Raw genomic sequence first — 10857 nt, 5'->3', positions numbered from 1 at the left:
CTTCAACAACATCTCATAGGGATGAATGACTCGGGCATACTTTAAGCTATGCATGGAAAATGTAATTATGAAATTGAGATGCCCGAAGAAACACCATTTCCTAGTTAACCATGCATTAGGTACCATGTTCAATTATTTTGTTTTGTTTTTGTGTGTTTTTTTTTAGAAATGGGTTTATGATCCCAACATGGTTGGCTCATGGTGCCTAACACATGCAACTAAGAATGTAGTGTGAAGTTTCACGCTTCCCCTTTTTTGTTTTTGTAGAGGAAAACACAAGGATGAGCAAACATGAAAACAAATGGTATGCAATTTTGCAGATCAAAAAGTTTGTTGAACGCATATGCATGATGATGCCATCACTCATGCAAAATGTGAGGTTGGAATATGATAACAGACAAATGCAGGAACGATATGTTCATTATGATGTTATGAAGAGATGCTTATGCGATGCATGATATGAATGCATTTTACGGACACGAGAGCCCGGAATATTATCTCTTCTTACTTGCGCATTTGGGGGCGCAGTGCCCCATGTGTACAATTAAGAAGGTGATATGGACCTTCCGGCTTCCCGTGACAAAGGACGAGACCAACATACAATGCATGCTAGAGATAAAATGCGGGAGTGACTTGATTCGCACTGATTTTTGGAGTAAAAACGTGGGATAAACTCATTTTTTTCAAAAAGTTATAACTAGTCAAGATCTGAGCGACAATACAAACTTCCTAGCGGTTTCTAATCATATGGTCCATTAAGTCTATCATATGCTGACAATAGCTGAGAAGTCTGTGGATCTCCTTGGGGCGGAGTAGGTGTCCGCTATTGCTTTGGCCTTGGCTAGCAATCGGGGAAGTTCTTGACTCCTGTTCAAAGTAAGAGCAAATCGGTCCGTCCACATTGTTGCCTCTTGGTGCAATGAATCAATTACCCTTTCCCTTGCTTCCCTTTCTGCTGATATCTTGGCGTACTCATCCTCTAGCCTTTGCTCGTGAGTCGCCGCTAGATTTAGCTTCTCTTTGCACTTATCGATGATGGCCCACACATTTCCTTCAGTCTCGCTTAACTGTTGGGACAAATTTCTTTTCGACCTAAGGCAAACCTTTAGCTCGTCCTTCAAGATCATGCCTTTGACCTGTGATGATTCCTTTCACCTCTTCGGAGATCATGCCTTTGACCCGTGATGATTCCTTTCACCTCTTCATTCCAAGGCTTCAGCTGTGGCCATATTGACGTCCCTTAGTTCATCATACTCTTTTCAGACTTTGATGGCTATGGACTTGAACTTCTCTTCGACTACCCGGGCTCTTTCAAGCTCTGCCTTTAGGGCTTGTACCTCATCACTTTCTTCCGAAGCTTTAACCTCATCGTCTCTCACAGTCTTTAGATTTGGGAGCCAATCCAATCCTTGTGTTCGGACTCTCAGCCACTTATGATAGCCGCCGATGATCCCATTACTGCTTCCCCTAAGCTCTCTGTCCTTTCTTCACGCCGCATCCCATGCCTTGCGAACTCCTTGGAGTACGCTCGCGTTGTGGTCACCGAAACCCCGTGCGATGAAAGGCGTGATGCTTTCGTCTGATGGCACTCCTCTCATGGGGTAGCCAAGCTATCTTATGGCGAGGACGAGATTATAATTAATACAACCCCTTGTTCCATCAAGGGAACATTTGGACATCCTTCGCATGAAGATAGAATCCTGATTCTTCCTTCCTTCTAGCGAGGGAACAAATTAACAGACGCCCCTCCATGCTAGCCAAGAGTTGGTCCCAATTCGCCTTTCCTTTTTCGACGCACGAGCGGTGACCTTGTAGCGGATAGACAGGCCTACCTTCTTGGAGAAAAGGTTGTGAAACCAGCCACACATAGAGAGCCAGTGCACAACAAAAAATTCTTGCGTCGCTCTTTTCACATCCCCGGTCGAACGTGTCATACATGGCCAAAATGGCGACAACCGGGCTTTCCTTGCCATGATGAAAGGCGAGGAAAGCGTCAATCACTGCTAGGTCCACTAACCCTTCCATATTCGGAAAGAGGACAACTCCAAAGATCAAAAGCGCCAAGATGTCAATAAAAGAAAGCCCATTCGCCTTGATTTTCCAAGGCCTTTGCCCTTTCCTCCAAACACTTCCTTGATACTCCGACTACCCCATTCCTATTTTGCTTTACCTGGTTCAACTCTTGTGCTGAGATTTTCACTACCTTGGCAACTCTTGTCGTGGAGGGATAGAACCAGAGAAAAGATATGGCTTCCTTCCTCCCAGTGGGCATCCCATGATTTCTTCAAACTCTTTCACAGTCGGCACTAGCTGGAAGTCCTCGAATGTGAAGCACCTTAGGGGCTGGTCATAATACTGGGAAAGGGATGCAATCGGTTCCATGGAGACTTCTACCCTAGCTAGGTCCCAAATCTTACCATAGGCTTTGCGGAAGGCTTGCTGTTGAAGTTGACCCATTAATTGCCCCAACTCTCGTAAACTAGTGACCTCTAAGCTCTTGATTTTGACTTGATAGAACCTCTTTTTAAGCGAAGGCTTTTGACTTGATCCCATGTTTTACTAAAGTGAAATAAAATCTAGTCCGAATCAAAACTCCGACATCTATCATGGGTGGAATGGATGAATGCATGAAGAAATGCATATGACACAGATGCAATTTACGAATACGGGAGCCCGAGAAATTGTTTCCTTGTTGGATACAACGTTTGGGCAGCGTGGCACCCAACGTATGTTTTTAAGAAGGCGACACGGACCCTCCGTCGGTTTGCTAAAGTGAGGGGATCAAAGACGAAACCCACGCATGATGCATATGCGAAAGGCACAACACGGGGATGTACATAGTACGACAATATTCACAAACAAATATAAGCAAGAGGGTATATGATACTTATGCATGGCAGTGTGAAAAATGGCACGCAGCGTGTTTGCTCCGTGCCCCTATTTAAGGGACCTATAAGGGAAAGAGCTAACTAGGCTTTTAGTGATAACCCCCAAGGTAGTCATATCTCTCTTGATGGTTTCTAGAGGTATCATCCCCTTCGAAGAACATATTGCAGCAGTAGGGACTACTAGCAACAATATGTTTTCAAAGAGAAAAACTCTAGATGAGGGTTCACTGTAATCAAGCAAGTCGGAGACCTAGCATGATCACGGATTCACCTCCACTCCTTATGTTCCCACGAACCCGGGTATAGGGCCCCTTTCTCAACTCACCGTGTGTGCAAATAGTGTTAGTGTTTGTGTGCATCAAATGAATAAATATTTACCTCATGCATACAAAAAATGCACTAAAAGCATCAAAGAGTTATATATACAAGAACATAATAAAGGGAAACCAACAAAGGAGTAAGTCATGGCAAAACTTTGCACAAGATTAAATGGCCTAACTCTCTAAAAACATTCCCCAGTGGAGTCGCCAACTATTGCAACCTACCCTTCGGCGGGAGGGCGACGCGTGACTCGCGGGATGCATGTTCCACGAAAGGAATACGTGCGGAGTCGCCACCAACGTTTATTTGAGGAAAACGTCAGAAAAACCAGAAAAGACGCGATCTACGAACTTTTAAGTGAAAGGTTCGGGAGTTGTATTTACGCACGGGGAAGGTATTAGCACCCCACACGTCTGTCACAAGGGACGACAACCTTTAATCGAATGTGCAAACATGACTTTGATTTTTACGTTCCCTTTTATGTCCTTATATCCTTCATACCCTTTTTATATTTTTTTCTCTTTTTGTGGTCGACAAGGGTGTTTCCCTTTGCTCCTACGTATTCCTCAATTGGGATGAGAAAATCAGACCTACGTAGTTCTTTCTTAAGGGTGAATCAAGTGATCTTTTTTTTTCTTTAAAAGGTGATCATTTTAAGGCGTTTAGACCTTAACAATGATCCATTTTACTTAGTAAGAAATTGAAATGATAAACTTTAAAAAAAAACCTATTTTTGTGGACGAGCTTGACTAGGCGAGTTGATTTTAGCCTTAGTTTCACTTTAGTTATTAGTCAATTCAATTAAGAATGAGAAATCCCTAAGAGAAAACATCTGATTGATTTTCCGCTTTATTTTACTAAAAGACATTTTTTTTATTATATTATTATTTTACCTCTTTTTTTGATTTCCAACGTGGTTACGGCACGATCGAACGGTCGGAATTCATTTTAACCGAAGTTAACGGATAATACAATTTAAACGATCGGTGGAAATTTATTTTATTTTAGGTTAAGCAAGAAATGACTTAAATAAAATGGCTTAAGCACGTCAAAAGGGGGTATAAAAAGTGAATGAAACGAGAATAAAAAATACACAAAACACAATGTGGACCACCACGGGTACATAGAATGAATCGAAAAGCTTGGTTCGAGGTACTTACCCGTTGAAGATCGAAGAACGATGAAGAACGAATGAAGAACGTCGAAGAACGGTCGAAACCTTTGCGAAATTCTTCACGGAAACGTTTCGGAAGTGCCTCGGCTTAGATTTTCTTCACGGAAACAATTTTTCCAAGCAAATTCGAAAGAGAGAGAAGTGCCTAAGGGGCTGAACCCTTTTCCACTTCACTTTCTCCCTTATTTATAGCAAAATAGGGGAGATGCTTGCCGCCCAGCTCGCCCAGGCGAGCAGGGTTGCTTCCTCCAGAAGCAACAGCCTTCTGGAGGAATCTTCTGGAGGGCCCAAGTGGGCCTGGTTGCTATTTGCACCCCCATTTTTACTAAGTACACCCCCTGCCTTTTTTTTTTGGTAATTATTTTTTCGTAAAGTTACAGAAACTTACGAATTTCGTAACGATACTTGTTTTCTTTCCGTAATGTTACGGAACCTTGTGGATTACATAATCATCCCCTTTTTGACTTACGGAATGTTACGGAACCTCACTAATTGTGCAACGATGCTCCCATTTTATTTCCGGTGTGTCACGGAACCTTACGGATTGTGCATCAATATTTTCTTTTGTTTTCCGGCATGTCCCGGAATTTCACAAATTGCCTAATGATGGGTGCTAAGCACCTTACAAGGACCAAACAAAGGTCGCATGTCATCAAGCAAAGGTCCCCGGACGAAATTAGGGTATGACAATATGTATGGTAACTAGAATGTTTTGAATATCCTTGTATGTTGATATAAATTATGGGATATTTTCTACACGTACATGTGTGCAGAAATGGATTACATGAGTCCGTTCTCCATCAGAGGGATTAGCACGACCTTTTTGCGTTAAGATAAGTGTTATCTTGTAAAACTAACTTTTAAATGTTTGTTCTCGTAGGAAATGGCCCCGAGGAAGCTCGTCACAAAGAGATCTAGGAAGGATAAAGCGGTTGAAGGAACCAGTTCCACTCCCGAGTATGACAGTCACCGCTTTAGGTGCGTTGAACACCAGCAGCACTTCGAGGCCATCAAGGGATGGTCATTTCTCCGGGAGCGACGCGTCCAGCTCAGGGACGATGAGTATACCGATTTCCAGGAAGAAATAGGTCGCCGGCGGTGGGCATCACTGGTTACCCCCATGGCCAAGTTTGATCCAGACATAGTCCTCGAATTTTATGCCAATGCTTGGCCAACAGAGGAGGGCATACGTGATATGAGGTCCTGGGTGAGGGGTCAGTGGATCCCGTTTGATGCAGATGCTATCGGCCAGCTCCTGGGATATCCTTTAGTGCTGGAAGAGGGCCAGGAGTGCGAGTATGGCCAGAGGAGGAATCGGTCTGATGGGTTCGATGAGGAGGCCATCGCCCAAATGCTATGTATACCGGGGCAAGATTTTGCCCGGACTACCGCCGGGAGACAGGTGCGGATCATGTGCACCAACATGACCACCCTGACTCAGATATGGATGACTTTGCTGCTCAGCAACATCCTGCCCACCGATCATAATTCCGACCTCCCCCTGCCGAAGTGTCAGCTGGTGTACACCATCCTGACACGGATGAGCATCCATGTGGCTCAGTTAATCGCTGATGCCATCTATATTTTTGCAGGTATGGCGCCTACCAGGCACCCTCTGGACCCAGATAAGTCCAACAGGGCCCTGGGATTTCCCGCCTTGATCACAGGACTCTGCCAGTCATTCGGCGTCCCCGTCACACCTAGCAAGGTGATTCGGCCGCCCATCACCCAAGCTTTTATTGAGAAGTACTGCACGCAGAGACAGGTCCACGGTGATGCACCACAGGCCGCGGACGCGCCGCCACCTCATCAGGCTGGTCCAGCCGGATCATTTGACACGGAGCAGTATTTGCGGCATTTGGTTCGCCAGCAGGCAGCCAACCACCGGGCACATGTACAGACCCATGATTGTCTTTATCAGATGAGTCTCAGCCTACAGAGCCAGGGCTTTACTTCTTTTCCGTGCCCTACTCCGAACCAGTTCAGGGCAGAGGTCGCATGGCCTGGAGATTGGCCTGAGGCCCCAACAGGAGAGACACCAGCAGGGGCACCAGCAGAGGCTCCCGACGAGGCAGATGAGGCTTGCGAGGACGAAGAGATGACCGATTTACTTGATTTCTTAGGAGGGAGCGGGGCCACATGATTGGGAGATCTCTCGACCCATACTTCTTTTTGTTTCCATTTTTTTTCTGTTACATATCATCTTATTTTGTGTTTGACTAAGGGACTGACGTTTGTTTCATGTTTTGACTTTTGTTTTGTACATACATATCGCTTGAGTTGTTACGTCGTATTTGTTTCGTTGTTGTCAATAATGTTTGTTGAAATGCTGGAACCGCGTAGAGTTTTTTCATTTTAGGAACGTCGTCCTAAAAATAATAAAATAAAATGAACCAAAAATCCTAATAAAAAGAAAGAAGTGTTGTGAATAAAAGTCATGTTCATAAAGAAAAGAAAAAGGTTTTTATTTATACATGTATGTAAAAGGAAATGTGTATAGAAGGATTCTTGTGTGTAAATGATGCGTGGAAAGGAATTCTTGTGTGTGTGAGCAACGAGTGTATATGAAGAAACCTTTGTGTGAACCATAAGGGTGTGTTGGGAAAAATGAAAAATCTTTGAATGTAAATAGGGTTTGTATATAGACTGTGTGACGTAAGAAGAAGAGTTCTAATGCGTGTACAGAAGTTTGTCATAGATGTATAAAGAAAGATTTTCCTCATAAAGAACCACAAGTGTATAGTTTTAGTGAACATATTTAAAAATAAAACAAAAAGTAAAAAGAAAGAAAGACCGCAAAGATCGACATGATTTAGTTGAGAAGTATGAATCATTCGTAAAGAACAAACGCATCTTCTGGAAACAAGGGACTGATGCTAAGAGTTTATTTTCCGGAATGAACCGAGATAAGGATGGATGAATGCATTGAACTGATGAAAGAACATGATTTGGAAACGTTGGGTTTGTCTGTGTAAATTCCCAACCGTAGTGTCACAATGCCATAAACGGGATGCTTGAGTGTCCCCCTGGCTGTAGCCATGACTAATTTTGCACGTTATTTTCAAATCATCATTGTCACGCGTGCCTTATGGAATAATACGGAAGTTCGGGCTGAGAGAGACACCTTGACACCCAAATTTGTCTCGCCCCAGATATCAAGATTGGGGTTCCCACGATAAAAGATCCCATTGAGACACAACCTTAGACCTCTTTGAACCTTGGCCTATCAAAAGAATCCTCCTCCTTTCCCCCGAAGCAAAGGACAATGAAATCTCCTCAAGGGAGAGCGAACGGAATGTTAAAACCCGATTTCCCAAAGAAAGGGATGGGGAAGGAAAATTGAAGGAAGAAATGGAAAGAAAGAAAAAGAGAAAAATAAAAATAGAGAAAAGAACAAAAGAAAGGAAAGAAGGATTCCCGATCAAAGATTGAAAGGAAGTAAAAAGGGAAAAGAAGCAATTCTCGATCAATGAAAGAAGGAGGATAGAAAGTCTCCAAAAGCCAGATTGCCACTCAGAATCATTCTTGACTGGCAATATCCCACCCCACATGAACAAAGAGGAAAAGACCGAAACACCCAGATTCCTGTCCAAAAACACTGGCCTCGAGAAAATCCTATTGGTCCGTGATCGTACGTTTGATTTATGATTCGATAGGAAGTCGCGTGCAAAATAGAGTCCTGGTGCAGTTATGGTTTGGGAATAGGATAAGACAGCCTTGTGAGTTTTATACACTATGAGTGATTTATTTTCAGCTTAGCCCGATGTTTCCCCTGCGTGTTCGTTTGAAAGCTAGAAGTTGACATCCTACCCTTCATTCTCGGTTACAAGGAAGATTACCCTTGCCACAAGTATATTGTTTCTCTAAGATGTGGTGCTCTCGCGAATGATTTATTTTTCTTTGCAAAAAGCATGTTATCCTTTTAGGTGGAAAAACCCGGTGGACCGTTCGGTCCTGCCAATCTTTTCCGGAGCCACATGAATGAATTGCGTTGTCATTCATGTGTCCTCCATTTTCGAGTTTGGAGTTGAGTTTCATGATTGCCTAAGAGAGGACCCTCAAGGCAATCCTCCATTCTCATCCTGTTCCGGAGCCACATGAATGTTATTGCTTAGGGTTGTTCATGTGTTCTCCACTTTCGAGTTTGGAGTTGAGTTTCATGATTGCCTAAGAGAGGACCCTCAAGGCAATCCTCCATTCTCATCCTGTTTCGGAGCCACATGAATGTTATTGCTTAGGGCTGTTCATGTGTCCTCCGCTTTCGAGTTTGGAGTTGTGTTCCATGATTGCCTAAGAGAGGACCCTCAAGGCAATCCTCCATTCTCATCCTGTTCCGGAGCCACGTGAATGAATTGCGTTGTCATTCATGTGTCCTCCGTTTTTTAGTTTGGAGCTGTGTTCCATGATTGCCTAAGAGAGGACCCTCAAGGCAATCCTCCATTCTCATCCTGTTCCGGAGCCACATGAAGGTTATTGCTTAGGGCTGTTCATGTGTTCTCCACTTTTGAGTTTGGAGTTGAGTTTCATGATTGCCTAAGAGAGGACACTCAAGGCAATCCTCCATTCTCATCCTGTTCCGGAGCCACATGAATGTTATTGCTTAGGGTTGTTCATGTGTCCTCCGCTTTCGAGTTTGGAGCTGTGCTCCATGATTGCCTAAGAGGGACCCTCAAGGCAATCCTCCATTCTCATCCTGTTCCAGAGCCACATGAATGTTATTGCTTAGGGCTGTTCATGTGTTCTCCACTTTCGAGTTTGGAGTTGAGTTTCATGATTTCCTAAGAGAGGACCCTCAAGGCAATCCTCCATTCTCATCCTGCTTCGGAGCCACATGAATGTTATTGCTTAGGGCTGTTCATGTGTCCTCCACTTTCGAGTTTGGAGTTGTGTTCCATGATTGCCTAAGAGAGGACCCTCAAGGCAATCCTCCATTCTCATCCTATTCCGGAGCCACATGAATGTTATTGCTTAGGGCTGTTCATGTGTCCTCCACTTTCGAGTTTGGAGTTGAGTTTCATGATTGCCTAAGTGCGGACCCTCAAGGCAATCCTCCATACTCCACCTTTGTTTGGAGCACCATGAATGTCATTACCTAGCGCTGTTCATGTGTCTCCATTATCAAGTGTGAAGCTTCTGGTGACTGGGAAGCACGTTATTCTGTTGTTTTCCAGATCGATTCCTTCGCCAAGTATGTGTATACGTGTATATGTGTATTATGTTCATTGTTCTTTGTTATTGTTTGTATTTTGTTTTGTGCAGAAGAAAAAAGAAGGAAGGGAGACGAGAGTTGTCATCACAGAAAGGGCAGGACGGACGAAATCAGTGTCCTATCTTTGCTTTCCTCTTATCTCCGATGAGAGGTAAGTAAAGAGGGGCAACTGTCATACCCTAATTACGTCCGGGGATTATTACTTGATGACATGCAATAAATGAAGTCCCGAGACGTCTCAGAAATCCAAAAGGAAGCAGGCTTGCATAATCCTTGAAATTCCGTAATGTGGCGGAAATCGAAAAGAGGTGTTTTTGCGCAATCCGTGAGTTTCCGTAACTTCTTTGAAAGCCAAAAAAGAGTAAATACATAATCCGTAAGGATTCGTAACCTTGCGGAAGGAAAATAAGTATCGTTACGAAATTCGTAAAGTTTCGTAACGTTACGGAAAAAGAATTTCAAAAAAAATAGAAAAGGGGGGTGCATTTAGTAAAAAGGGGGGTGTAAATAGCAACCAGGCCCACTTGGGCCCTCCAGAAGGCTGTTGCTTCTGGAGGAAGCAACCTTGCTCGCCTGGGCGAGCTGGGCGGCAAGCTTCTCCCCTATTTTGCTATAAATAGGGGAAGAAGTGAAGAAGAAAAGGGTTCAGCCCCTTAGGCATTTCTCTCTCTCTCGAATTTGCTGAGGAAAATTATTTCCGTGAAGAAAATCCAAGCCGAGGCGCTTCCGTAACGTTTCCGTGAGTAATTACGCGAAGATTCTCGACCGTTCTTCAAGATTCATCGTTCGTTCTTCGTTTTCTTCAGTCTTCAATGGGTAAGTACCTCAAACCAAACTTTTCAATTCATTCTATGTACCCGTGGTGGTCCACATTTTGTTGCATGTATTTTTATTCTTGTTTTCGTCTACTTTTTATACCCCCTTTTGACGTGCTTAAGCCATTTGTTTAAGTGATTTCTCGCTTAATCTAAAAATAAAATAAATTTCCACCGAACATTTGAATTGTATCATCTGTTAATTTTGGTTAAAATGAATTCCGACCGTTCGGTCGTGCCGTAATCCCGTTGGAAATCAAAAAAGAGGTAAAATAATAATATAATAATCAAAAAATACCTTTGAGTAAAATAAAAGCGTAAGATCAATCGGACGTTTTCTCTTTGGAACTTCTCATTCTTAATTGAATTGACTAATAACTAAAGTGAAACTAAGGCTAAAATCAACTCGCCTACTCAAGCTCGTCCACAAAAATAGGTTTTTTGAAAGTT

Source organism: Glycine soja, chromosome 14, assembly GCF_004193775.1.
Source record: "Glycine soja cultivar W05 chromosome 14, ASM419377v2, whole genome shotgun sequence".
Classification (NCBI taxonomy): domain Eukaryota; kingdom Viridiplantae; phylum Streptophyta; class Magnoliopsida; order Fabales; family Fabaceae; genus Glycine; species Glycine soja.
This window is presented reverse-complemented; position numbering follows the sequence as displayed.